Source organism: Sus scrofa, chromosome 8 (genome assembly GCF_000003025.6).
Source record: "Sus scrofa isolate TJ Tabasco breed Duroc chromosome 8, Sscrofa11.1, whole genome shotgun sequence".
NCBI classification, from domain to species: domain Eukaryota; kingdom Metazoa; phylum Chordata; class Mammalia; order Artiodactyla; family Suidae; genus Sus; species Sus scrofa.
In genome coordinates, this window is record NC_010450.4 from 6,818,594 (window position 1) to 6,844,205 (window position 25,612).

Consider the following 25,612-nt stretch of genomic DNA (forward strand, 5'->3'; position numbering starts at 1 on the left):
TCTAATTAAAATGATATAAAAACTTATTTCTAAAACAGAAACTAACTTACAGATTTCAAAATCAAACTTAGAGCTACCAAAGGGGAAACCATAGGGTTGGGGGATAAATTATCAGGTTGAGATTAGTATATACACACTATTATATATATTGTATAAACTAGATAACCAACCAGGATCTACTGAATAGCACAGGGAGGTTGTCTCCACAGACTGTAGTAAAGTACATGGGAAAAGAAGAACAGATATCACTTTGCTGTAAACCTGAAGCTAATACAACATTGTAAATAAATGAAATTAAATCGAAAACTAAATAAAAGTTAAAGAAATTTAAATTTAAATAAAAATTTAAAAATTATAAATTAAAAAAATAAAATTAACAATCAAATTTTTTTAAAAAAGATTGTTCCTCCAGCACACCTGGTTACCTGCTCATTGACGGCTTGATCCAAGGAATCTTCAACAGAAGACTCACAGGGTCAACATGGGGGTCTTCTGAATTTTCTGTTTTAAAGTCGGAGCCTCTACTCTGTAGGGAGAACCTGGCTTCAGCTCCCCATTGGGTCTCGCCTCCCAGATTTTTCCTTTTCGCTTGTTCTACTCCCACGGTACAGATCTCCTTGCTTTCCTCAAACTAGAGAATCCTCTATCTCAGAGTCTTTGCAAAGTTTTATTAAAGTTTTTATGCGACTTTAAAGGTTACTTTCCATTTACAGTTATGACAAAATGTTGGCTGCATTTTCAGGGTTGTACAATACATCCTTGAGCCTCTCTGATGCCCATGAGTTTGTGTCTCTCTCTGTCCCCCACACTGCCCCCCTCTTACTGTTAACTGTCCTCGGTACCTGAGAGTCTGCGTCTTTTTTGTTATATTCACTAGTTGGTTGTCTTTTTTTGTAGATTCCACATATAGGTGATATCATAGAGTATTTGCCTTTGGTTTTCTGTTCCTTCTTCCTGGAAATACCTCAACCCCCTGGAAATAGGCTCCCTCCTCTTCTTCCTTTGGGCCCCTGGTGAAAGTTCCCCTCAGAGAGGCTGTTGCCTTCAGACACTATGTAAAATAGCAACATCTCCTTTGTCCTTTTCTATCCTCCTTTACAACTTTTTCATAGCACATTTCCCTTCTGGACAAGCATTCTTTGTTAATTTTTCAATTTATATATTCTCTAAGGTCCAAGAGAGCATGACGTTTGTCTCTTTTTCAGGTTGACTTCCCAGACTAGTGCACTGAGCACTATTTATCATTATCATCTCATTTATTTTTTGTCTTTTTTAGGGCCACACCCAAGGCATAGAGAGGTTCCCAGGCTAGGGGTTGAATCAGAGCTGCAGCTGCCAGCCTACATCACAGCCACAGCCATGTAGGATCCGAGGTGAGTCTTCAACCTACACCAGAACTCAATGGCAATGCTAGATCCTGGCCCACTGAGCAAGGCCAGGGATTGCACGTGCATCCTCATGGATACTAGTCAGATTCATGTCCACTGAGCCACGATAAGGACTCTACCCATCCTTCCCTCTTGCCTAGACCTCCCTTCCTCTGTCTTTAAATTTGGCTTAGTTTTCTGTAGCCAACTCAAATCTAAACTCTTTGAGTCCTTCAATGAACATCCCAGCCTAAAGAGGTCACCTGCTCCTTAAAATGCTTGGAGAAATAAAAAGGCTTCCTTGTTGGGGGTCCTACGTGGCCTGTGTGTGCCCTGAATGAAGCGACTGCGTTCTGGAGTCAGCTTGTCTGGGATAAATCCTGGCTCAGCTGTGGACGAGTTGAATGACCTTGTACAAGGTACTCAGCCCACCTGCGTGTCATCCCCTCTCCTGATGGCAGGGCCCATCGCATGAGCTGGCTACTGGGATGAAATGAGTTCCATTCAGCACTGCACCGTGCCTGGCACATAGTACGTGCTCAGTTAGTGTTTTCACTTATTTTTATCACCTGAATACATGGTGCCCCGTTAGATCAAGAGCTCTGTTCTCCATACACCCCATAACATATGGCAGAGACTTTCACACAGCCGGCGCTCAATAACTCTGTTGACTTTTGGTGAAATTATTTCCCCAAAGAAATGTCAGAAGAAATGCTTAGAAAAATGATGCCGCAACAGTCGTGTTTGTAAAACCGTTTGGGGACTCAGGAGGGGAAAAGGAGAGTCTCAAAAGACAGTTCCCTGGCATGCTCGTTTGAAAAACATTTTCTAAGCATTTATTACGGGCCAGACAATATACTGGATGCTCTGGGGAAGCAGCAGTGAAAAAGACGTGATTTCCTTCTTAGGGGGCTTATGGGGACAGTTACGTGGCCTGAGAGCTGTAAGGCACGTGAGAAAGGTTGAAAGGCAGAGGTACCCAAAGTAGGATGGTGTCACTGGGGTCGCTCCTGAATGAGGATGTAGAGGGCAGTCACTTTTTCAGATTGACTCAGGTAGCCTCCGTTTCTATAGCTCTGTCTTGTCGCATGAGTGATCTCAAAAACGAGACCAGTATTAAAATTGAAAATGGAATAAGGTCCTTGAGGGATAGGAGCAGAAGTGGTTTGGGGAGAATACAGCCAAACTGTGTAAAATAAGAAACTCAGATGGAACAAAAGACGCCGATTTCTTTAGGTTTCACTACAATCTAAAAACACCGTCTTGAGGATCACACATTGAAAAAGACTTAGGATTTTTTAGGATTTTTCCGCATTATTTTTCTAGGGTGCTGCTAATGAAAAAAGGTATTTCAGTGCTCAGTGCTCTTTTATCATGAGTGTAAAAATGGCATAAAACGGGAGGGTGGCTGCTGGAGCCCAGCAGAGCCAAGGCTGCTCTAGCCTCTAGATTCATCTTCACACCATTGCTGTCACCTGCCTGCTCCTACCCATCCATGCTTCAGACTTCTCAGTCCCCTGGCAATGTCTTTCACAGAGAAAAGCAAAATTAATTTTCTGGTAAGTACTGGCTTAAAATGTAACTCTTTAAAACATTTTTTTTTATTAAACTTGATTTACAACGTTCTGTCAATTTCTGCTGTACAGTAATAAAATGTAATTCTAACAATGCTTTTAGGAGAGTAAACACACACACACACACACACATCCCACTTGGCATCTTTTCCTTGTGAATTTATCTGATTGTAATTCCACTCTTCTATCCACCATTGCACATATGTAGCTGGTGTGCCCGCCATATGCTTAAATCCATACAAGACCCATATACAAAAATCAATTGCATTTCTATAGGCTAGTCATGAATAACTTGCAAGTGAAATTTAAAAAAATGATTCTATTTACAGTAGGGTCAAAAATGTTAACATACTGAAGAGGAAATTTAACAAAATAACTGAAAGATTTGTAAAATTATACAGCATGGTGGAAAAAAATTAAAGAACTAAATAAATGGAAAGATAGTCTATGTTTTTCGTATCAGAAGACAATATTGTCAAGATGGCAACACCCAAAACTGATCTACATACTCAGTACGGCCCCTATCAAAGTTCTAGCAGATGCCTTTTGGAGAAATGATAAGCTGATAATGAGATCTAAATAGAAATGCAAAGGACCCAGATTAGCCCAAATAAGACTCAGAAAGACCAACAGTCTTGGAGAATGCACATGTCTTGATTTCAAAGCACTGCAAAGCTATAGTAATTGAGACCGTAGGGCACTTCCACATAAATGGTCATTTCGAATGATGGAATAGAATTGAGTAGAAAATAAGACCTTCCTTGTATCATTGATTGATTTTTTTTTTCTTTTTTGTCTCTTTAGGGCCGTACTTGTGGCATATGGAGGTTCCCAGGCTAGGGGTTGAATCAGAGTGGTAGCTACCAGACTGCAGCGTAGCCACAGCAACTCAGATCTGAGTCGCATCTGAGACCTACCCCACAGTTCACAGCAACACCAGATCCTTAACGCACTGAGCGAGGTCAGGGATCGAACCTGCGTCCTCATGGATGCCAGTCAGATTTGTTTCCCCCCAACCACAGTGGGAACCCTGCCAACTGATTTTTTAACAAGACAATTCAATGAAGAATGAATAATCTTTTCAATGGATGTTCTGGGGCAACTGTATATGCACATGCAGAAGAAGGGAATTTGAGTCTCTACTTTATACCTACATAAAAAAAGTTAACTCAAATGCATTATAGATCTAAAAGTAACTGCTAAAATTATACAACTCTTGGAATAAACCATAAGAATACCTATCTGACCCTGGGTTAGGCCATGCTTTTCCTAGATATCGAAAGCATAAGCCATAAAAGTAAAACAAATTTGACTTCTGTCAAAATTAAAATATTTGCTGTTCAAAAGAAAGATACCAGCAAGGATGTGAACAGATACATCACAAAGTGCTATAAAATATTTGCGAATTATATATCTCATAGAGAGTTTATATCCAGAATACATAAACAATTCCTAGATCAATAACAACAACAACAAACAACCAAAAATTGGCAAAGGATCTGAATAGATGTTTCTCCAAAGATAGACAAATGGCCAATTAGTACAGGAAAATCATGCTCAATATCATTAGGCAATAGGGAAATGTCAAGTGCAGTCACACTGAAGGACCATTTCACACCCACCAGGATGACTAAAATCAAAAAGACAAGTCTTTTTGCAGGATATGGGGAAGACACTAAACAGAATTACCCTATGAAATTTCAGTTCCAGTAGTATATTCAGGAGAAATGAAAACCTATTTCCGCATAAACACTTGAGTACCACTGTTTATAGCAGCATTATTCATCATAGACAAAAAGTGGAAACCACCAAAATGTCCATCGGCTGATGAGTAAACAAAATGCAGTACATCCATACAGTGGAAAAGTATTTGATCATCAAAAGCACACTGATCCAGGCCGAAACACGGATAAATCAGAAAATGTCATGCGAGGTGCAAGAAGCCAGTCACAATGGACCAAAGATCTCATTTATGGGAAATTTCCAAAAGAGTCAAAGCCGTAGACAGAAGGTGGATTGATGATGATCAGGGAGATGGAGTAGGGGGGTGGGGGGTGTGATCGCTAATGAGGACAGGAGTTTTTAGGGGTGATGAAGAGGTTCTAAAAGGACCTGGTAGCGGGAGTTCCCGTCATGGCTCAGTGGTTAATGAATCCGACTGGGAACCATGAGGCTGCGGGTTCGATCCCTGGCTTCGCTCAGTGGGTTAAGGATCCAGCATTGCCGTGAGCTGTGGTGTAGGTCACAGACACAGCTCGGATCCCGTGTTGCTGTGGTCTGGCATAGGCGCTGTGGTCTGGCGTAGGCCGGCGGCTACAGCTCTGATTAGACCCCTAGCCCGGGAACCTCCATATGCCGCAAGGGCATCCCTAGAAAGATAAAAAAATCCAATAAAATAAAAGGACATGGTAGCAATGGTTGCACAACTTTGCGGGTTTACTAAACTCCACCAAACTGTACACTTTAACAGGGTGAATTTTATGATATGTGAATTATATCTCAATAAAGTTGTATTTAAAGCACTGCAACAACAAACTTGAAAACAGCAGCAGCAGGTAGTACCCACTGTGGCGCAGTGGAAACTAATCTGACTAATATCCATGAGGATGTGGGTTTGATCTCTGGCCTTGCTCAGTGAGCTAAGGATCCGGCATTGCTGTTATCTGTGCTGTGGGTCACAGATGCGGCTGGGATCCTGTGTTTCTATGGCTGTGGTGCAGGCCGGCAACTGCAGCTTTAATTCAACTCCTAGCCTGGGATCTTGCATATGCCACAGGTGCAGCCCTAAAAAAAAAAAAAAAAAAAAAAAAAAAAGAAAAAGGAAAACAGCAGCAACGAAAAACCTGTTTTAGATGATGGTAATATTGGAAATTTAGGCTCTTGAGGTCTGAATGAATCTTGGAAATCTCCTAGAACAATGATCTTGTTTTGCTTGAATCCCCCGGCACCTCCGAAAGTAGTTATTTCTGTATTAGCCTCGCATCAATGGCCAGGAATTATTACCACTCTGGCTTTCAATGACTCTCTTTGCATGTTGGGGAATCATAATAGCTGCTATTATTATTATATTTTTACATTCTATTTTTTACATTACATTCTATTTTATTATGTTTTTATGAGCCAGGCATAGAGTGTTTGATATCACTATGCATTTTATATCTATGCCGTAAATTGGCCATAAGGATTACGATTGGCTACATTTTTTTAGAAATGAAACTGAGACTTAGGAAGTGAGGAAGGTTTCCCAAGGTCGCAGAGCTCACGAACGAACCGGGCTCTGTCTGACTCCCCAGCCCACTTTTAATTAGTATTCCATGTTGGCCAAATTCTAAACTTAAGTCTGTCTCCCATCATTGTGAATCCCTGGGGTTTTCTTCATTTTTAAAATTTCTCCTCAGGGTCACTTACACAAGTCTAATCCTTTTCCTACCTAACAGCCCTTCACTTATTTGAAGATTTTAAAATGGTTTTCACATCCCCTTAAAGCATCTTGGTTTCTATCAACCTATCTTAGTGTTTTGTTTTGTTTTCTTGTTTTGGGGGTTGTTTTTTTTAGGGCTGCACATGCAGCATATGGAAGTTCCTAGGCTAGGAGTTGAATTGGAGCTGCAGCTGTCAGCCTGCACCACAGCCACAGCAACACAGGATCCGAGCCGCATCTTCGTCCTACACCACAGCTCACAGCAAGCCGTATCCTTAACCCACTGAGAGAGGGCAGGGATCAAACCCGAGTCCTCATGGATACTAGTCAGCTTCATTATTGCTGAGCCACAATGGGAACTCCCAACTTTTTTTTTCTTAGGTTTTTAAGTTATGACCCTGACTTCTTTCCTTATCTGTCTTAAAGTATGGTGTCCAGAGATGACAGAATAAGATCACTACCAGACACATTGTCGTAGGCACTTTGAAAAGAGAGTCTTACCTGCATGTCCCGACCAGTCTTTTTTTTTTTTTTTTTTTTTTTGTCTTTTTGCCATTTCTTGGGCCACTCCTGCGGCATATGGAGGTTCCCAGGCTAGGAGTCAAATCAGAGCTGTAGCCACCGGCCTACACCAGAGCCACAGCAACATGGGACCCCAGCCGAGTCCGCAACCTACACCACACTCACGGCAACGCCGGATCCTTAACCTGATGATGGAGGCCAGGGACCGAACCTGCAACCTCATGGTTCCTAGTCGGATTCATTAACCACTGCGCCACGGGAACTCCCTGACCAGTCTTCAAAGTTAGGCAAGCCTTTGCACATTTTTCAAACGGCAACCTTGAGGTCAGAGAGGCAAAGATCTGGCCCCAGCTCACAGCTGTGAACTAAGAGATCCAGGATTTGGAACTGGGTCTAGTTTTATTTGTCACTTACTTACCTGAATTATTTAATAGACTAAAAATCTCCCAATTCCTCAATGCTGTCGACAAAGAAGAACTGACCACAGGAGCAGGAAGGACCCGAGTGAAGACCTGAAATTCTCTAAGCAGCAGGAAGTTGTATTAATCTAAGGGATGGATGTGTGTCTAAGCCAAGCTCATTTGTCGTAATTAGGAGGGCTTACCGCTTCCGAAGCGCGCTTTGTTTGCTGAGCTGGCGATTCTTTCTCACGAGTGAGAGGCAAATCTTTCATTTCATTTTAGTTTGCTCTGTTTAGTGTCTGGGTGAGGACATTCCTTTGCTTCTTGTTCCTTCTCTCCGAGCACCCTTTGCACAGAATGACTTTTAACTGTGGCATTGAAAAAACACTTGGCAGCTATTTTGATTAGAGCATGAAATTTGCCTTTTAGGCTGAAAGATACTTTTTTCCCCCCCAAAAATTTCTCAAGCAATTGTACCGCTTGGCAGTGGTTGAGAATGGGTGACGTGTACCTGCCCTTGGTGTGGAGGCTTGTCCCCTCTGATGGCAAGGCCTGGCCACATGCAAGGCGTGACCAGCAGCCTTTTCAGATGCCAGGGCCTTGGCTATTGAAGGCAGAAAGTGGGGCTTTATTTAATGAGACAGCTGGTCCCAAGGCTGCGGCAAGTCAAGTTGTGCCAACCAACAAGACCATGGGAGACAGTCAACACACTTCAGCCCCCGTCCAAGGACTTCTGGGACTTCTCTGGGAGGTGCATCTGCCTCCTGCTGTCAACAAAGGAGACAGAACCAAGGGGCTCCCCTGGGAGACAGCTTTTGCTTCTCTTTTTTACTTTCAAAATGAAAAGTGAGGAACTGAGGCTTTAGTAAAGAATCACGAAGGCAGGTCTGAGCAGCAATATTTCACTTCTCCATGATGCAGCCCCCCTGCTGGAAGTGGAAGCAGACCCAACTAGCAAGCAGAGGGAGGGCTCAACTCTCCCCAACTTTACATACATCTTCCTTCAGAATAACCTTTTGTGGTACTTAATCATAAATTTATATATGCACCACGCATGCATGAATATATATATGAATATATGAAAAAATGTATTTTTAGGTTCAAATTCCAGGTCTACTTCTTCATATGTGAATATATATTTAACATATTAAGTATATAAATACATATTGATTATATATAATATGGGAATAATATGCACATGTGCATAGAGATATTCAAAAATTTTATATATAAAAAGGTTGAATATCGAGAACCTGCTGTGGTGCAGTGGGTTAAGAATCCGATTGCCGCAGCTCAGGTCACTGCTTTGCTGTGGAGATGAAGGTTTGATGTGCTCAGCGCAGTGGGTTAAAGAATCGGACATTGCCATGTGTGTGTGCAGCATAGGTCAATGTGGTTTGGATTCAGTCCCTGGCTAGGGAACTTCCAAATTCCATGGGTGGGGCCGTAAAAAAAGTTTAAAAAGACTAACCAGTCCAGTGATCTTTGGCAAAAATTGCCAACTCCAACTCACCGCATAGTTATGCATAACATGCAAAAGGCAACATCAACCTTGGAGGGATTTGGGGAAAATTCAGTGAAATAATGTGCATGCAAATGCTTTAGCACCATGCCTGGTACTTTCAGACACTCAGTAAATTGTATTTCCTTCCATCAAATAAATGAACAGATGAAGTGAAGGCATGTCAAACAATAAATCATAACAGAATATATTTTCTGAAAATTTTATTTAAACAATGGAAAATCTGGGAAAAAAATATTTGAAATCTTTTCCACCACAAAGCTAGGAGCAATGGGCATCTTTTTTTTTTTTTTTTCCTTTCCTTTTTTTTTTTTGGCTATGCCATGGCATGCAGAAGTCCCCAGGTCAAGGACTGAACCTGAGCCATGGCAGTAACCCAAGTCGGGTCCTTAGCCACTAGGCCACCAGGGAACTCCTGGGGGTTTTCTTATTTATTTCAGTTCCCCACAGACTTTTGCTTCACACCATCCTCTGACTCCTTCTGTACTCATTCTCAGAAAACATCCTTATCTCCAAGCAGACTCACTCATTGATGCTGGCCTGGGGTGGCTTTTGAGGAATAAGACCTTTCACGACACTCAAGGTCTTTGTAGATGGTGGGAACACACTGAGGATAATGTTATGAAGAATTGCAATACAACTATCCATGCACTGGAGATTGTATGAAAATGCAGGGGTCTACTTTCTGAGTATCATATTTCCAAAACCCAATTTTGGTCAATGTGTCAAGATCATCCCTAGCCTAGAAGCTGTTGAGGACTGTCTGCAGCTTTCAGGCCATAATCCATTCTGTCTCACAAAGCCCGTCCCCACTTGCTTTTCAGCACAGGATTCTCTAATAATTCCCATTCACTTTTCCTTGACAGAGTTGAGATGCACAGAACCTTGGACTTCTGTTTTCTCCCTGCCATACCTGGATGTCTGCTTTATTACAGCAGCGGGAAGGTGGAGGATGATTATAGAACTAGATGTCTAGGTCCCTGCACTGGATGTTAGCTCTCGGATTGCAGAGAAGTTGCCTCTCTCATAATTCATCTTGGAATCCAGAGTCTCGTACATTGACTAGAATTTGGCAGCCAAGCCAACTGTGTTTGTTGAATCAATGTTTGCCTTATATAGGATGATATAAACCCTAAGTGTGGCTTTATCATTACTCTACTGACATCTGATCTTGTTCTGGATATAACATTTTAAGGAAATTCCTGAAAATGATCTTTCTTTGTTTTCATTAACTCCATTTATTCTTTTCTTCTATATAATTCAAATAAATGTGGCCGTCTGTTTTCTCAATCCAAGGAGGATTAAAAACTAATTTAGAACTTGGCCTTCTTGGAGTTCCTGTCATGGCTTAGCGGTAACGAACAAGACTAGTATCCATGAGGATGTGGGTTCAATTCCTGGCCTCAGACAGTGGGTTAAGGATCTGGCATTGCCGTGAACTGTGGTGTAGGTCACAGCCACAGCTTGGACCTTGCTTTGCTGTGGCTACGGTGTAGGCTGGCAGCCGCAGCTCCAATTCAACTCCTAGCCTGGGAACTTCCAAATGCCATGAGTGTAGCTTGAAAAAGACAAAAAAAAAAAAAAAGGAACTTGGCATTCTTTAGAATGGAAAGCTTGAGCACGGAAGCTTGCTTTTACTTCCCTTCTGGGGAAGGTGAGAAGGAGGGATCTCAACTTTCTTAATCACATTCTTCCTGGCAGATACTACACAAGGTGTTTGATGCAGCTACGGCCTGTGAGATTCCTCTTAGATGAGGAAAGTGAAGCCGTGAGTGCCCAGCTCGGGTATGACAGAACTAGGGTGTGAGCCCTACATGGGGTTTTAAAGTCTGCGTGTTTGTGTTACATGTGTGTTTTACCCATGATGCTGTAAAAGAAAATGACATGGGAAATTCAGAAGACAGATGTTTCTGAGTCTAGAGAATCGTATTTGATCGTGTATTTTATGAAATCCTAGATTTCAAAAAAATGGTTATGAGGGTTCTCTGGGGACTTAGGTACCTTTGTTCAATTCCTGAGCTTTTAGAAAAAAAGAGCCCATATAGACGATGGTTTCTCAACCTAGTTCTCATCCCTTATCTCTAAAATACACTTCATCCTGGCTGTGCATCGCAGGTTAGTCCACAGGCACAATGAGAAGCCAAAAAAGAAAGCAAACAGTAGGGCTTTGCCTCAAAAAGTCCTGCCTTTCTTTTATTCCTTCATAGCAAAAAAGTAGGAAAGGTCCTAATGCAGAAAAAATTCTGCTGTACTGCTCACTGTTTAATCAGACCATAGCATTGTTATTTCATTTCAATTCTTGATATCAATAGCATTCTTTAAAATAGAAAATTGTAAATTCCAAGCTATAAAATCGATGGAGTTTTCTGCTATTTCTTTCAGTTAGCATTCGATAATGGCCCTTAGAAAACCACCAACGTATGATTGAATTCAACCCACACGGTTGACAAATTGGAAGTATAATCTACTTGGCAGGTTAAAAAAAAGAGTCAACTTTCATTGTGTAGTTACATCATTTTCTCCTGAAAGAGGTGGGGTAGGGAGTTGAGTGCAGGTTTTTTGCGTCAGCACTATTTTTGAGCGCTATGCTAAACCTGGGGCGGGGGGAGGGTTATTGAAGCAAATAATACCTTAAATGGCTTATAGTGTGGAAAGGGAGACAGGCATTTATATATACAAATGCAATATCTTATTACATATAAATACAACCACAGTTGTTTGAAGGATATTATCAATAAGAGGAGGGATGCATAAATTCTGCCTGAAGATTCATTGAAGGTTTTGCTGAAAGAGGATGGCATAGCAACATTTTGAAGGATGCGTAGGCATTTTCAGGTGCCTAAGAACATAGAAAGGGTGTTCAGTTTTAAGCAAAGGGAATGAGAGTGGCAAACGTATGTGACCATGAACTGGAGAAGTCTTGAGGGAAGGTATGAGGCATTGAGCAGTGGCTAAATTTGATGTACAAGGGGAGAAAAAGGAGGATGATACTGGGCTGCTAAACAAGGGATGTGATGGGAAGAAAGGAGTTAATTAACAGCCATTAAGGTGGGATAGAACTAGACACTACAAAAGACTCAAATGCCTAAGATTTATGTGAAAGCTTGGCTTACACAAGTTCATTCCTTCAGAGTGATTTAACTAAATAACCTATTAAAAAATCTTAAAACATTTTTAATTAATTTCAAAAGGCAGAGTGAATGCACTCCCATACTCCCCATCCAAATATTAATCCCCACTCATTGTTGCTAAGTCCCAGAATAAATACGGATACTTTAAATCATGGATTGCTGAAGTTCACATTCTTTCTTAGAAGAAGGAAAAAAAAAATGTAAAAAACTCAGCACTCTTAAATCCTGCCACTAATTAAAATTAGGAGGGGATTTAAATTAATATCCAGAAATAAGCCAACAGCTTAAAGAAATGAATACAAATGGTAGAAAATAATTATATTTTCCAGCAAATATCACTAATGCTTTCTAAACACATCTGCTTCAGACTGGAGTTGATGAAGCAAAAAGTAACTTTTTTAGTGTCTTAGGAAGGAGACTGAGAAAAGATACTTGAATTCTGGGGACTTAAAAAAGAAAAAGTATAGTTGATCTAAAAAGTTGTGCCACAATTTCTGCTATACAGCAAAGCGACTCTGTGGACTTTATTTCAAAATCTCTTCTGAAGATAGATTAAATGCATGGCCTCAGAGATATTCCTCAACCTCCTCTTTGTGTGTGAAAAGGCCTCTTTTAAAGAGCATTCCAGGAGTTCCCATTGTGGCTCAACAGTAACGAATCCAACTAGTATCTGTAGGGGTTCAATTCTTGGCCTCACTCAGTGGGTTAAGGATCCGACGTTGCCATGAGCTGTGGTGTAGGTCACAGACGCCGCTCAGATCTGGTGTTGCTGTGGCTATGATGTAGGCCAGCAGCTGCAGCTCCGATTCCACCCCCAGCCTGGGCACCTCTATATGCTGCAGGTGCAGCCCAAAAAGCAACATAAATAAATAAATAAATAAAAAGCGTTGGAGATCTTCACCAACCTGGCAGGAATCCTAGGGACAACGTATGATTTCTGCCATTGAGACCTGCTTCCTTTGCAGACTTTGGGTCCACAGGCTGACCTGGATTGACAGATTGTAATTGGGACCAAGAAGTCCTGATTTGAGCCCCAGGATGAGATGTTTCCTCTTTCCAGTCTTCCCATCTGTACAGTAGAAATAGAACACGACTGGATGTGGCTTCTAAGTACACGTTATAAGATTGGGCTCTCTCTCACGCGACCACCTACGGGACGACCTACTCAGCTGCCCAGGAGGAATCTTCACAGGCCCCTCCCACTTCCCTTGGACTCACGTTACTTCCCTAAGCTGGCCTTCCTCGCCATGCAGCCCTACTCTAGGTCCTTCTACACCTTGCAGAACTATTAGTGTAAATAAATATCCTAATACACCCTACCTTTGGTCAAAATCCTTCACTGACTCCCTATTGATTGTAGGATAAATTAAGTGTTTTTGCTCTGTTTTCATGACAGAACCCAGCACAACTTTCCAAAAATGGGTTACCGGGGCCACCAGACCATGACAAACTATGTCCCTCCTCTGTGCCTTTGGGTATTCTTGTTGCCTAAACTCGGCCTCTATCTGCTGGTGCCCAATAGAAACACAGAGATAGAGTTTTGGGTGAAGGAGAGAAAGATAGCATTATTGCTTTGCCAGGCAAAGGAAAGTCACAGCAGGCGAAGGCCCTAAAGACTGTGCCCCCTTGGGAGAGATTGGGAAGTGGTTTTATAATTTGGGGAGTGGAAAATAGGGCCAGAGAGAAGGATCAGGGGAGAGGCAAGCTTGCACTGTTTCTCAAAGCGAGTGTGTAGTGGCCCCAGGACTGGTTCTGGAGCTGCTCCTTTCTGGAGTGAAGAATGCTCCATCACGTAGTTAACATCTTCCATTTGTTGGGGGTTTTGGTTCTGCAGAAGTGCTCGAAGATAAGGTCATGTATATTCCTTGGGGAGGAACCAGGACCCTGCCCCAAGGCTGCGCTATTGTCCCTTGACTGCTTCTCCCTGGTCTCTGCCTCCTATCTCCCTCCCTGATTAGCAACTGTTTGAACTCCAGGAAGGTCAATGAGGCTGAATGAGGCCTCTTTCCTGAAAAGCAATGAGGGGCATAGGCTTTTGTGCCCAGGAGCCCCACCAGGACCTGTTAGGTTACATTTTTGCTCCCTGGTCTGATGTGTCACTCAGCTATTTCTTACTCAGGCAAAGCAAGCAGAACATTTTTTGCAGAGACCCTCCCCAGGATTCTCAGGCTGTTGGGACCCCTTTCCTTTCCTCCTGCCTGTGACCCTCCCCCAGGTGCCTATGGAATCCTTGAGAAAGGACCCCTGCTCTATCCTTCTTTATCTTCAGAGCTGCCCTTAGAGCCATGTTGGAATTTCCATTCGGTAAATGATGGTTGGTCCCACCACCTGCCCAGACAAGTCATCAGTGGTTCTGAGATATACATGTGCAGCCTCTCCTCTCCCCTTCGCAACTCTGAGCACTTAACCCAGCTCAGCAGGGGGTGGATCCAGTTAATTTTGTTTCAGGGTCTGCAGGCCTGTGATAGAGGGTGGCAAGACCACACTTGTTCAGAGAAAGTGCCTTAGACTCAGAGCATGAAGCAGAGGCTGGAATCAGGGACGGTCCCACAGGCCAATCCCACAGGCCCTGGGGATTTTCTCCTGGGGAGCTGAGAGTCTCTGTGGCAACCACATTTCCCAAAGCTCCTTTGAGGGGAGAGAAACTATTTTGGGTGAGTAGACTTTGGTCATGCTTCAAACATCCTATTCTAAGGGAGAATAAAAATCAGAGGCCTTTTCCTGAAAGACTTCCCCATTCTTCTCTCTCTCTGCCCTCAATCCAGTGCTTCTCTGCCTAAAGAGGCTGCGGGGATCAGGACACCTCACTTTTTAACACCCTACTGTGCTCCCAGTTGCCTGTGGTGTGGAAATACATCAGACCTCCTCACCTCACATCCAAAGCCAACCACCTCTTGGCTTTAGGTGACATAAGCACCCTTCGCCCTCCAGGCCAAGTCCAAAGTTACCACTCCTGGCTCTGCAGAGCTGTTACCCTAATGTTCTCCCTACTGTCTAATCCGTAGCAATAGCATCATAAAGGAAGAACATGCAAGCACTAAAATTAATGTTGCTTGAGCCAGGAATTGTCTTGAAACTTTTTAAAACCTGTAAGGCAGGCTCACTTTACTTGATTTTACAAGAGAGGAAACTGAGTCTCAAAGGATAAGTAGCTTCCTCATTTCTCCTGTGTTGTGAAGGCACAGACCAGCTTTACCTGGATCTCTCTCTTTCCACCATAACTGCAATACCTTTGGTCTTTTTTTTTTTTTTTTTTTTTTTTTTGTCTTTTGTCTTTTTAGGGCTGCACCCACAGCATATGGAGGTTCCCAGGCTAGGGGTCTAATTGGAGCTGTTGATACTGGCCCACGCCAGAGCCACAAAAATGCCAGATCGAAACTGCATCTGCAACCTACACCACAGCTCAGGCAACACGGATCCTTAACCCTCTGAGTGGGGCCGGGAATCGAACCCTCAACCTCATCTTTCCTAGTCATATTCATTTCCCCTGTGCCAAGATGGGAACTCCCTTTGGTCCATTCTTGAAGTGACCCCCAAGTTGCTCCTGTTTCAAGAAGACATAATCAATTACAAATGTAAGTCAAAGCCTGGAAAAAAGAATGTGTGGTAAAGAAGCAATTTAAAGCTCAGTGACAAGTTGTTGTTTCTCTGCCATTCCGATTTATCATGCTTTCAGCTTTTCTTGGGTTATTTCTGCTTAGCGAAACATCAATATCTTTATGCTCCACTATTTTATTAAGTATATTAAACAGGGGAATTGAATTCACAAAATGTACTTTGAAAAGTACAAATGCTGTGCAAACAGAGGCAGTATTAGAATTATTATCATTGTTATGAGTTTTTCTCTTGCTATAGTTTGTGGCTTTGTTGGTTCATCTAATTCTGACTGTTTTATTGCGTACATAGATTTGCTGGAGCCTGCTAATTGCTTTCCCGATATCTATTTTCCCTTCCTTCCTTATTAAGGAAACTTTGGGTGTTTGTCCTATGGCAATATTCCCAGCTAAAAACTGCATTTTCCATTTTCTCTAGTGACTGGGCACCCTCACATGGGACATTTGGGACGACTTTCAGACAAGCAGAAGTCACTGGATGGACTCTTACGCATGATCCTTAAAAAGTGGACTTGGCTGGCCAGTATCTACTTTTCCACCTTCCATTACTTAGTTGCTTGTCCAGAATGAAGAGATAATGGTTGGGTTTGGAGTTACCTTGGATAACAGGTAACAGGGTTTGGAGTTACAAGGATAACAGCAAGATGCCCACAAAAACTTTATCCCCAACATCCCTTGAGCCAATAAACCAAAGCCAAAAACAGACTTGAATTGTTTTATTTAATTTATTCTTTTTGTCTTTTTGCCTTTTCTAGGGCCACACCTGCGTCATATGGAGATTCCCAGGCTAGGGGTCTAATTGGAGCTGTAGGCACCAGCCTACGCCAGAGCTACAGCAACGTGGGATCCAAGCCATGCCTGCAAGCTACACCACTGCTCATGGAAATGCCGGATCCTTAACACACTGAGCAAGGCCAGGGATCAAACCCGCAACCTCTTGGTTCCTAGTCGGATTTGTTAACCACTGTGCCATGACGGGAACTCCCTGACTTGAATTTCTAGTTAAGAAAGGAAAAACAGCAAATCCCCAACTTGTTTGAGTGACCATTATATGGATTTTCTGCTGTGCACTGCTAAATCCCTAAGTGACACAGTCAGCAAAAGGAAACAAAGTATATTGTAAAAGCCCAGAACCAGACGTCTAAGACCCCTGAACTGGTCTCTGGCTGCAGTTCTTCCTGGCTAGGTCTCCGCATTTCAGCCAGAGTGGGCTTTCCTTTGCCTTGTTTGAGATCCTTCAACATCATCTCTTTCAGTTTTTTGTTTGTTGTTTGTTTACTTGACAAAACATTATAAATCAACTATACTTTGATAATAATAATAATAATAAAAAAATCCTTTGACAGATTATCATTGCCCTGCGGGTAAATTCACCAACCCTTTTTGGAAGTCAAAGTCCCTCCTGGATCTGACCTCTGCCGTCCCCCCATCCTTATCGCTCATCTCATTGCCTTTCTTTCCCCTGCAGCCACATTAATCTTCTTGCTGCTCCAAGGCACCTGTGGTTTCACCTTCTGATTTGCTGTTCCCCCTGCTTACAGCATTCTCCCCTAGCTTGACTCCTTCTTTAAACATCGAAATAAATGAAACACTACAGAAAATCCCTTCCAGAGTGGCTTCTTTCATGCCACTGTGATGACTTGCAATTACTTTCTCAATGTCTTGTCCACTCAACTGTAGATTTAATGAAAGTAGGTGCCTGTCTGTCTCATTTAGCGTTAGTGCTCCGACATCTAGTGATCAGCATAGAGCAGGCACTCAGCCCACGATATGAGTGTAAACTTGAGCAAATCATGTATCTTCTCTCAGAGTTTTCTTTTGGGGGAAACCAAAATTAAGTTTCCAAGTGCAAATAGTTTGTTTGGAAGAAGATCCCAGGAAAAAAAAATTGGGGGAGTGGGAAAGTGAAAAAAAGAAGGGAAGGAAGCTAATAAGTGATTTTGATTGTGGTGCTGTGGACAAGAGCTTATTATACTGAGAGATTCTGAGAGACAGTGTGGAACACTTCTCCGAGTTATCTTGCCAGAGAAGTGAGGGAGCTGGAGCACCAAGCCATGGGCTTCCACCATCCAGGTATTGTGCGAGGGTGGTTGGATGGGGGTGGAGCGGTGGTAACTCTCTGCCCAAGAAAACCAGGGTTTCAGGGAGAGAGCCTGGATGCTGGCAACTGAAGTGAGGCAGAGCTCCTGGATGGTAAGGGCTGAAGGGGTAAGAGCGAAGAGTGGGCACCCATGGTGTCTGCCACATCTCCACACCTCTCTCAACCAAGGCTCTTCATTGATAGAGTGGACATGACAGCCAGCTGGGATATTTCCACAGAGTGAATGAATTGCTGACTGTATTGGGAGTGCTACTCTTCTGATAAATCATTCATCAAACAATATTGTTCTACACGGTTCTACAGGGGGAGCATCTGTTTCTTCTTAGGTTAAATTGTATCCTCATTTTTATCATGAATCAAGTGGAGCCCTGCCTGGGGAGAAGACTTGGTGGGGATTCTCAGCATCACTTTGTTCACTAGTTAATAGTTGTAACAAGTGGGGAAAAGGTCCAGCTCAAACCTTGTGCTGAGAGCTGGAGGGCATGCTGGGCAGAGGTGAGGCTTTCTAATTAGGCAGATAAAGCACCTCTTCTTCCCAGATTAAATTTGGGGAAATCTAGATAGGTAATTGACCTCTCCTCATTTATAAAATAGGGATGATAATTCCTATCCTGCATGATCATAAAGAAGGTTAATTTGGCAGGTAGCAAAGATTAGAGGATTAATATATGTAAGACAGTATAGAAACTGAGGTTCTGAGGTCAGATCATCTGGGTTCCCCTTTCAGCTACCCCACATTCGAACATCTCCAAATCTAAGCTTCAGTTCCCTCAGCTGTTTAATAGGCATGATAATGCTATCGTGTTATTATTTTGTCTTAAGGATGAATGAAATACATACAAAAAGTTCCTGGAATTGAGAAAATACGCATAAAAGTTGCTTGCAATTATTTCTGCTAGCATATCAGCATTCATATTATTTTTCAAACAATGATTTCTATATGGTTTTCAGTAGCCTTGAAACTTCATTCTCATGATGGTTACAAAAAGCAAGCACATCTTTTTTTTGTCTTTTTGTCGTTTTAGGGCCACAATCGTTGCATTTAGAGGTTCTCAGGCTAGGGGTCTAATCGGAGCTGTGGTTGCCAGCCTATGCCAGGGCCACAGCAATGCCAGATCTGAACCCTGTCTGCAACCTACACCACAGCTCATGGCAATGCCGGATCCTTAACCCACTGAGCAAGGCCAGGGATCGAACCTGAGTCCTCATGGATGCTAGTTGGGTTCATTAACCACTGAGCCACGACAGGAACTTCCCATTGATTTATTATTTTTTTCCCATTGACTTGTTTTTAATCACCTCCCTAATTATTACATCTAAAGGAATGCAACTAAGGCTTTTGATGAAAGTAAATATTGAAAGACATATCAATATACATCTAATAAAGTGCACCAGAACAAGCAAAGCTGGGTTTTATTATAACTACATTAATTTAAAGTAATAATAACGTCTACACATTTAAAATGTTATAATTTTTTACCAGAATTTTAAGCCTGAAATGGTCTATGATGTTTGAAAAACCTCAAAGTTGGACAATAGGACCAATTTTTAAGAAAATAGAAGCAATCTCTTATCAGTGATATTCTTTTCTCATAAGTACATAAAACTTAATGGGTCCCAAACTACTCTCCTGACCTGGCTCACCCCACCCCTAAATCTCTAGTTTTCCCTGTCTCGGTTGATGGTTCTGTCTTTCATCAGGAGCTTACACTAGAAACACGGAATACATCTTTGATACATCTTTGATACACCTGTGTCCCTACACATCTAAAGAATATTGAATTCTGACCATGTGATTCCCAAATTATACCCTAAGTCATTTCAAACCTCTCCAACTCAACTCACCCATATAAGGCAACCTTAGGTTCACCAACAAACTCTTCTTTGCACAAGTAGTTTACTTGGCTTGAAACACTTCTTTCCACGTTTTGTTTGCCCATCTGTCTATATCCCATCATTCAGACCTCTGCTTAAATATCTCTTCTTCAGAGTTGTATTCCCTGATCACAGTCTAAACTTGGTTCCTCCCATTTCCTCCAAATTTTTTAAGGGGCTAGCTGGGTAGCCCATCAGTGCTCTGCCCCAGGCAACAATGTACTCTCAGGTTGGCTGCAATGCTGGCCTTCCCTTTCTACTTGTCACTGAGATAACTACTGTTGACAGTGTCCCTTGGGATGGAACATCTCATGTGCTCCACTCCTAGCCCCGGTAGAAGTTCAGTGCCAAGGGACTGGCAGTGGAGTAGCCTCTGTGTGCCATAGTTTAGATTCTTCATGTAAGTGATATCATATGGTATTTGTCTTTCTCTTTCTGACTTACCTAGGATGATAATCTCTAGTTGCATCCATGTTTCTGTGAATGGCACTATTCTGTTCTTTTTTTTTTAAGTCTGAGCAGTATTCCATTGTATATACATATCACTTCATCTTTATCCACTCCTCTGTTGATGGACATTTAGGTTGTTTCCCTGTCTTGGCTATTGTGAATATTTCTGCAATGAGTATAAGGTTCATGTATCTTTTTAAATTATAGTTTTATCCAGATATTTGTCCAGGAATGGGGTTGCTGGATCATATGGTAGTTCTATATTTAGTTTTCTGTGGTACCTCCATACTGTTTTTCCACAGTGGATGTACCAATTTACATTCCCACCAACAGTGTGGGAGGGTTCGCTTTTCGCCACACCCTCTCCAGCATTTGTTATTTGTACACTTATTAATGATGGACATTCTGACTGGTGTGAGGTGGTACCTCACTGTAGTTTTGATTTGCATTTTTCTAATAATTAGTGATATTGAGCATTTTTTCAAGTGCATGTTGTTTGGTGTCCATGTTGTCTGTTTTTTCTCATTTCTTTTCCTAGTTTCTTGCTAGTTTCTTATTATTGTGGTCAGAGAAGATGCTTGAAATAATTTCTATGCTCTTAAATTTGTTGAGGTTAGTTTTATGCCCCAGTATGTAATCAATCCTTGAGAATGTTCATGGGCACTTGAAAAGAGTGTATATGTGTGTGTGTGTATATATATATATATATATATATATATATATATATGTATTTGTATATATGTATATATATATATGATGTATACACTTGAAAAGAGTGTATATGTGTATATATATGTATATATATGTATGTGTATGTGTGTGTATATATGTATGATGTAATGTCCTCAAAATACCAATTAAGTCTAACAGTTCTGTTGTGTCATTTAGGATCTCTGTTGATTTTCTATATAGAGGATTGGTCCATTGATGGGAGTGGGGTGTTAAAGTCTCCTACTATTATGGTATTCCCATCATTTTCTCCTTTTATGTCTATTAGAGTTTGTTTTATGTATGTGAGTGATCCTACATTAGGTGCATGTATGTTGATGAGTGTAATAGCCTCTTCTTGAATTGATCCTTTTATCATTAAATGATATCCTTCTTTATCTTTCTTAATGGCCTTTGTTTTAACGTCTATTTTGTCTGATATGATAGTGTGACATCCTCTTTCCTGTCATTTCCGCTGGGATTTCTAATCGGTTGGCAATTTAGAAGGGTACCCAGGGCTTCAAATGATCCGTACAGAGAGAGAATATTCAATAACCTGCGGTCGGGTTCTACCTCCCACTCATCCCAGATCTTCTCCTCTTCTTTCACCATCACTCTCTTGCTGGCAGCTGCATCTAAACGAAGCATTGCCGTAAATCATACTGGCTAAATAGGAGTCATCATTTCTCTGTTGAGGGCCAAGTCACTAAATGGTAAAAATGATAATAATCCTTGTTGGCCTCACCCGAATCACTTCTCAAACTCCTATAAGTGTGGGTCCAGCACATTTACACATTACCCTGAGATGCCTCTCAGTTACTTTAGCCTTAAGGTGCAGAGCTGACATATTAAAAAGAATGCCTTTTACATTTAGGCTATCAGAAATCTCCTTTCAACCATGACTTTAATTGCCCATTACAGATGGAAGTCAAGTTTTCAGGAAGCGGAACATTCATGCATATGAAGGGCCAAAAGTTCAATGCATTTTCTATGGGGAGCAGAGTGTTACTTTTAAAGATCAAACTCTGCTCAGATTTGTCATGGCATTTTAGAACTTGAAGGGATCTAAGGGGTCTCCTAGTTATACTGCTTTCTTTTACATCAGGCTCCAAGAAGTCATCTAATTGCCCAAGGTCTTATAGAGCAGCACTTCTCAAACTTTAATAAAAATAAGAATCACCTGAAGGGTTCTTGTTACAATGCGCATTCTGACTGAGCAGGTCTGAGGTGGGTTCTGAGAGTCTGCATTTCTGACAACTACTGCTGGTCCATGGACTACTCTGTGAGTAGCAAGGATATTCCAAGAGGGAAATACGAAGTCAGGATTTCTTGATACCCTATTTACTGTTTTATTTCACCACCTGGATTATCCTTGAGAACCACAAAGATTTTGAATGATGATCATTTATCACTTGGGGAGGAATGGTATAATTTTTAATTAACGAGAGCCTGACTTTGCAAACTGTTCAAGTAAATTGTCAACAAATAGATTGAGTAGACAATTTAAATGTGATCAAAATGCCAAAGTATTCTGTGGTGGGTATTATGTGTTTCACACAGAATTATAACATTTAGGACAAAAGAATGAAATCCTAAAGTTATAGGAGTGGCACCAATAGACATTGCTCAGCTTTTAGTCCCCTATAAAAATGATTTCAGCTCAGGAGAGCCTCATTATCCAAGACCATGCCTCTTCCCAGAAGGTCCTCCCTGCAATGACTTACCCATGTACACAAAAGGTGGCTACTTTTTCTGGTCCCCGTTAAGTCATGAGTAGATTTCTCTTACGTGTTAAGATGTAACTCCTTCAAATTCATATGTTGAAGTCCTCAGATGTAACTCTATTTGGAGATAAGGCCTTTAAACAAGTAATTAAGGTAAAATTAGGTCATTAGGATAGGCTAATCCAATATGACTAGTGTCCTTGTAAGAAGAGAGATTAGAACACAGATATACAGAGGGAGAATAATATGAAAACTCAAGAAGGTAATATATTTGCAAGCCAAGGAAAGAGGACTTAACCCTGTTGACATTTTCATCTCAAATTTTTAGCTTCCAGAACTATTAAAAAAAAAAACAACCCCACATTTCTATTGTTTAAGTCACCAAGTCTGTGGTACTTTGCTACACAGCCCAAGCAAACTAATCCGATATTCTTGGTAGTTCTTACAGCTTCCATATTGATCCCTGTCTTGTGAAATAAGAGCTTTTTTAATGGGAAATTCCAAGTGGAAGTCTCTGAAATTGAAATTGTCTGCTCCTCAGCTGAAGCAGCATGTAGAAAATAACGTTGCCTACCAGGAGAGACTCTGTATCACCCTTGAATACCTAGAAGAGGTGGGGATGATGGTCCTTACTATTTTGCAATCTAATTATCCAGACTGTTTCCCAGAACATTTATATTTAGCCACAAAAGACCCTCCCTGAACAGCCACAGCAATATTGAGAAAAAATAACAAAGTAGGAGGTATCACACGCCCTGTCTTCAGACTACAATTCAAAGCTATAGTAATCAAAACAGTACAGTCCTGGTGCCACACACCACACACACACACACAAAACATACCTATAGATCAATGCAACAGAATAGAGAGGCCAGAAATAAGTCCACACACTTATGGTCAATTAATCTACAACAAAGAAGGCTAGACTATACAATGGAGAAAAAAGCCCCTTTAATAAGCAGTTCTGGGAAAACTGGAAAATATATAAAAGAGTGAAATTAGAACATTTTCACACATTATATACAAAAATAAACTACAAATGGATTAAATAGCTAAATGCAAGACCTGAAATAAAGCTCCTAGAAGAAAACATGTGCAGCTCACTCTTTGGCATAGGTTTTTGCAATGTTTTTTTTTTTTAGATATGTCTTCTCAGGCAAGGGAAACAAAAGCAAAAGTAAATAAATGGGATCATATCAAACAAAATCTTTTGCACAGTGAAGGAAACCATCAACGAAATAAAAAGGCAATCTACTGACTAGGAGAAGATATGTGCAAATAGTATATCTGATAAAGGGTTAATGTCCATAACACATAAAGAACTGAAACACATCAATATTAAAAAAACAAACAAACAATCAACCCAATTTAAAAACAGGATGAAACCCATCTGGACTGTGAGTAACCTATGGACTGGGAGAAAACATTTGCAAAGAATATGACTGACAAGAGCTTAATTTCCAAAATATACAAATAGCTCATAAGACATTAACAAAAAGCAAACAACCCAATAAAAAAATGGCAGAAGACGTAAATAGACATTTCTCCAAAGAAAACATTCTGGTGGCCAACACAGACATAAAAAATGCTCAACATCATTAATTATCAGAGAAACACAAATCAAAACTACAATGAGGTAACACCTCACACTGGTCAGAATGGCCATCTAAAAATCTACAAGCAATAAATCCTGGAGAGGGTTTGCAGAAAAGGGAACCCTAGTACACTGTTGGTGGGAATGTAAATTAGTGCAGCCACTGTGGAAAACAGTATGGCAGTTCCTTAAAGAACTAAAAATGTAGTTATCATATGACCCAGGAATACCACATCAGAGCATTTATCTGGAAAAGAAAAAAACTCTAATTCAAGATGATACATGCATCCCATGCAAAGCAATGAAACTAGAACACACCCTCACACCATGCACAAAAATAAACTCAAAATGGCTGAAAGACTTAAATATACGACAGGACACCATCAAACTCCTAGAAAAAAACATAGGCAAAACACTCTCTGACATCAACATTATGAATATTTTCTCAGGTCAGTCTCCCAAAGCAATAGAAATTAGAGCAAAAATAAACCCATGGGACCTCATCAAACTGAAAAGCTTTTGCACAGCAAAGGAAACCAAAAAGAAAACAAAAAGATAACTTACAGAATGGGAGAAAATAGTTTCAAATGATGCAACGGACAAGGGCTTAATCTCTAGAATATATAAACAACTTATACAACCCAACAGCAAAAAAGCCAATCAAGCAATGGAAAAACGGGCAAAAGACCTGAATAGACATTTCTCCAAAGAAGATATACAGATGGCCAACAAACACATGAAAAAATGCTCAACATCGCTGATTATAAGAGAAATGCAAATCAAAACTACCATGAGATACCACCTCACACCAGTCAGAATGGCCATCATTAATAAATCCACAAATAACAAGTGCTGGAGGGGCTGTGGAGAAAAGGGAACCCTCCTGCCCTGTTGGTGGGAATGTAAGCTGGTACAGCCACTATGGAGAACAGTTTGGAGATACCTTAGAAATCTATATATAGAACTTCCATATGACCCCGCAATCCCACTCTTGGGCATATATCTGGACAAAACTCTACTTAAAAGAGACACATGCACCCGCATGTTCATAGTAGCACTATTCACAATAGCCAGGACATGGAAACAACCCAAATGTCCATCGACAGATGATTGGATTCAGAAGATGTGGTATATATACACAATGGAATACTACTCAGCCATAAAAAAGAATGACATAATGCCATTTGCAGCAACATGGATGGAACTAGAGACTCTCATACTGAGTGAAATGAGCCAGAAAGACAAAGACAAATACCATATGATATCACTTATAACTGGAATCTAATATCCAGCACAAATGAACATCTCCTCAGAAAAGAAAATCATGGACTTGGAGAAGAGACTTGTGGCTGCCTGATGGGAGGGGGAGGGAGTGGGAGGGATCGGGAGCTTGGGCTTATCAGACACAACTTAGAATAGATTTACAAGGAGATCCTGCTGAATAGCATTGAGAACTATGTCTAGATACTCATGTTGAACAGAAGAAAGGGTGGGGGAAAACTGTAATTGCAATGTATACATGTAAGGATAATCTGACCCCCTTGCTGTACAGTGGGAAAATAAAAAAAATATTAAAAAAATAAAAAAAAATAAAAAATAAACAAAATG